Source organism: Protopterus annectens, chromosome 4.part0 (assembly GCF_019279795.1).
Source record: "Protopterus annectens isolate FY-2018-M chromosome 4.part0, PAN1.0, whole genome shotgun sequence".
NCBI classification, from domain to species: domain Eukaryota; kingdom Metazoa; phylum Chordata; order Ceratodontiformes; family Protopteridae; genus Protopterus; species Protopterus annectens.
This window is the reverse complement of record NC_056733.1, coordinates 984,581,795-984,586,794: the sequence shown is the minus strand read 5'-3', so window position 1 is coordinate 984,586,794 and position 5,000 is coordinate 984,581,795.

The following is a 5,000-nucleotide window of genomic DNA, read 5'->3' as shown; positions in this document are numbered from 1 at the left end:
GCTGGAATTCTTGTGTCTATAAGATGTTTTGCAGGATTCCTTGCTATATCCTTAAAGTGTTACAGCCTCAGACTGCAGCAAACTGTGCTGCCGTTCATCTTAAATTATTGCCTGTATGTTCAGACCTCTAATGAAGGCACCCACTGTGAAGGAAAGCACATAGGATTATATACTGTACACAGTCTAAAATGTTATTTTTGTATTTATATTTATTTTTGAATTTTAAAGAGTATTAAAATATTCCTGTTTATTGCCCATTACATAGACAATTATAATGACATTATCATCATAACCAAGTTGTTATATGTGTGAGACATAGTTGTCAAGAAGTTTACATCTAAAGAAGAAGAAAAACTTGAGAGGTAAATCATGACACTGGTGTTGAGAACACGTAACAACTAAGTTATGATCAGAAAGACCTGATCATAATTATCTGTAGTGTGTGGAGCCTTATCTGCTCCATTTACTACCAGTCACAAATAAATAAATAAATACATAGGTGTGCAAAGTGTTTTACAGATTTGAAAGCTATAAAACACTTAGCACTGTGATCCAGAGAGGTGGCAGATGTAAAATTCCATTCTAAGGAAGACATATCTTTAAAAAAGCTGTTAAAGACTTTGCACTGCCACACATTTTTCATGTGACAGTGAAATATCTCTAACAACATTTAAAGTTCTTTTAGCTTCTTGCTTTTGTCCTTCAGTGGTTGATACTGTCTGCTTTTATGCACGACCATGAAGCTGCAGCCTAACGATGCTGAAAGATGCTTTTTTAAGCACCTTTCTTTCATCACAGATGTGCTTAACAGAGTAACCTTTTTCCTGAATATTAAGTTTAATTGAGGAGCTCCAGGCAATATATAACTTTTGCAAATTATCTTATTTTCAATAAAAAGAACAATGCTGTAGCTTATATGAGGACAGACATAATATGTTTTCACAAATGAGAAATGCATCACTGAGTTATTTTGTTCTACACTTAATTTGCTTAGTTGCGGATGTTTGTCTAAGGAGCATTAGTATTCATAACGACCACTAGGTAAACAAAGAGTTAAACAACCACCATCCTGTCTGTTTGACAGCAGCTATACTAAATTAATTCTCTTTGACTGCAGATACCAGACGAAAAACAATTCAGACAAGCAGTAGCCAGACTTCTGGGAATGATTACTAATTATAGCACAGTATGATTTTTAGATCAACATATGTGAGTATGTTAAGAAATACACAGCATATGCATGTAGCAGTGCAAATACACATAGCAAAAATATATTATTTTGAAGGAACAGACATTAATAGGTTGATATAGACATTCTTAGATGGCATCTAGTGTCATATAAAATCTTTGCTACAGTAACTTGTAAGAAACATATCACATTATAAAGAATAGTGCTAAGAAAATTGAAAATTTAACAGAGACCTTGCATAACCAAACAGATTATGGTACTTTAAATTACTAACTTGGATAGAGACATAGTTACAGGGTGGGTACTGTAGGGGGCAGTGTTGTGTTATTTACCATGCAATACTTTTAAAAATGACTTCCATAAAAAATCATTGGAAATATTATGGCATTTGCAAATGACACGAAACACCAATCATTTGTGATCTGTAGGAAAAGGTGAAGTATTCTAATAAAGCCTGGAGAGTCTGAGTATGTGGAAAGCAAGGTGGCAAATGAAATTTAGCACATATAACATTTAAGCTACAATCGTTTGGTAAAAAATATAGCAATAAATATAGTCTTATATTAGATGGATCTTGCAGGCAAACCATGTAAAGCCCATAAGAGTCATACATCAGAAACATTTTCCCAAATATACTAATGCTATAAGCAAGGCAAACTGTGTACAAGACTATAAATGAATAAATGGTATAAGAAATATAAAATTTATGGATATGACTCTGGCATTCAGTGATGGACTGATTCTGTATTTTAGCATCATAAATAAAGCTTGTAAAATTCAAAATAAATGTGAAAAGTGAGAAAGGCAATATAAGGCTATGGAGATGGGTGTCAGAGATGAAAACCAGATGCAGTTTAAACTAGATGAAGGCTATATCCGCATTTGTTATCATTTTGAAGACAGTAGAGATAGTCTCATTTATGATAAATATGACATACATATTCCATGGTAACCTAAAGTTACAGTCGTGTTGAATTTTAGTAAGTTTTGAAGAAGGAGTTATATATAGAAATATCATAAAACACCCCAAACCAATACTGTGCCATTATGTTTAAGACCTACCATGTAAATATTCCCACCCTACACATTATCTTTAAGTCCTATCATGTAAATATTCCCACCCTACACATTATCTTTAAGTCCTATCATGTAAATATTCCCACCCTACACATTACCTTTAACATTTATCGTGTAAATATTCCCACCCTACACATTATCTTTAAGCCCCGTCAGGTAAATATTCCCACCCTACACATTATCTTTAAGACCTGTCATGTAAATATTCCCACCCTACACAGAAAATATTACTACCACATTGTCCTTCCAGTGTTTCTTCTTAGATCATATCAAAGCTATTTATTTTTATTTTTATTTTATTTATTTATTTTACATTTGTTGACCAAGATAGTCTGACTGAATACATGTCTATTTTCTGTGGAGGCCCGGGGAGAAAAGCTTCAAGTTACGTGTATAAACAAAGCACTTACGAGACATGGATATATACAAAGTTTGGACAATGTAGTCCTCAAGAATGGACTCACAAGATTGACATTGTTTATGATATACATAGCTATTAAGGTACAATAATTGGATATACGCAAAATTACATATACAGCAAAAATGGATGTTTACATAGTTAAAAAAAGCAAAACACTGATGAGACAAGCATATTTACAAGGTGTGTACAATGTAGTCTTCAAGAAGGGATTCACCAGATTTATAATGTACAGAAACTAGAAGTTTATAACAACAGTTCTGAGCAAAAATAAGTGACACACAATATTGAATAGCGAAAGGTGGGTAAAATATGGAGTTAGTCAGGGTTGCTACAGGGATAAAGCCAGTGCGTTCTAAGATATTGTTGAGGTCCTTTTTGACCAATAATAATTGCATTTTTGTATGTTCCTATCACAGCAGTTATCTAACAATCAAATAAAGCAACCCATCAGCGTGAAAATAACATAAGAGCTGACGTTATACCTCTTTTAACGTGTCTCCTGTTTACTTCTCTTCCTTAGTGACTATTCACACCTTCCACACAAACGCCTGTGTCTTCTGATAAGTCCTCGTCATTTGTGCTACAGATACAAAACATTCTCCCAAAACTCTTCAAACCATTCATACTATATCTCAGCACTAGCATTCAGCACAGCTGTTTGAAATGTCCTACTTTAAACGTTGCCCTCAGTTTTACCCCTATTTATCATCCATATGATTACAGAGCTGTCACTCCCAAGGTTCTGCCTTCATTCCCCAGTTCTGAAGGCTGTAACTCCTACCAGCACCATACACTAAACAGTGGTATCAGAACAAACTGGATTGCCTGCATCTGTTCCCTGAATCACACCTTAAAATATAATTTATCAAGCAAGCACAACATACAACTGAGTCAAAATATCCACTTGCACCCTTCTTTAGCTCATAGATTAATACTAGTCTAACTGCCCTTGCAAGCCATTTTAAGTCTAGGTAATTATCCCTTGTGAGACTCGAATGCTACACCTTCTGTTTGCAAGGCAAACACCTTAACCATTAGGCCACCCTCCCAAACCCTTAATTGCGCAGGTATATGCAATGTTAAACACTAGCTTTCACTCTCAGTGCCATGAATGTATAGCAGCCTTCAGTGTGAAATGTATTTACTAACCAGCTAGACCAAGCTAACTAAACATATTTCAGTCCTTTTACTGGCTCTTGACTATCTGCTGACACACAAAACTGCCTAAACATGTGTTGTTGTAGTAGCACATCCTGTCCACTTTATTCAGAAAAAATTGTACACTATTTTTCATCCAAATTACTTAGAACTTATTGCATTTTACATAGAAATAAATAAAATGGAAATAAAAATATAATGCTAAATTCAAAAATAAACCTGATGGTGGAACCAAATATAAAGAGACTCTATAATAAAAAAAATCTCATTATGCACAAAGATAAAGCTACCTGGAAAAATGCCAAAAATGCTTTTGCTAAACTAAACAAGGAACTTCAGACCGTGGCCAAATCAACCAAAGCCAAATATGAGGTAAAATAGCCACCCAGGTATTGGATAACCACAAAGTCTTCTTTAATTATGTTACAAATCTCAGAAACAATGCCCACCAACGTGAGGAGCCAAGAGCAAATGATATCTATTACTTAGACCCAGGGGACATAGGTAATCTGTAATGGACAAATTTAGCTCAAACTTCATTCCTCTCTCCCCTCTTCAGTTTTATCAGACCAAATATGTACACTTACTCCATCCAGTCTCACAAGATCTATGGGGCCATATAACATATGGCTGCCTACTGTTCAGCCTGAAACATTCAATATCAGCCTCAAAACAGGTTTTATGCTAGATGAATAGAAGACAGCAACTGCCATTCCCCTGCACTAAGGTGGGGATTCAACAGACACAGGTAGTTATCGACCCATAAGCCTTATCAGTGTCATCTGTAAGGCAATGGAAAGCATCATTACAGAATTATTACATAAGAATACGGAAAACCTACAGACGTTTGATCCAACCAAGTTCAAATTTGACATGGCAGGTCCTGCCTTCTTAATATAATCAACTTCTTTGTAAGAGTTACTGAAACACTAGACAAGAGCAAGGCAGTGCACACTGCATATCTACACCTTGCAAAGGCATTCAATCCCATTCTACACTCTGGTATCATAAATACACTCTTCCAGCTAAATGTCAATCCCTACGTAACTCACTCAATAACAAACCAGCTCACAAACAGAACCCAGAAAGTTAGGGCAGACAGGTCTACCTCCACCAAAAGACCTGTCACTAGTGGTGCACCCCAGGATTCAGTCT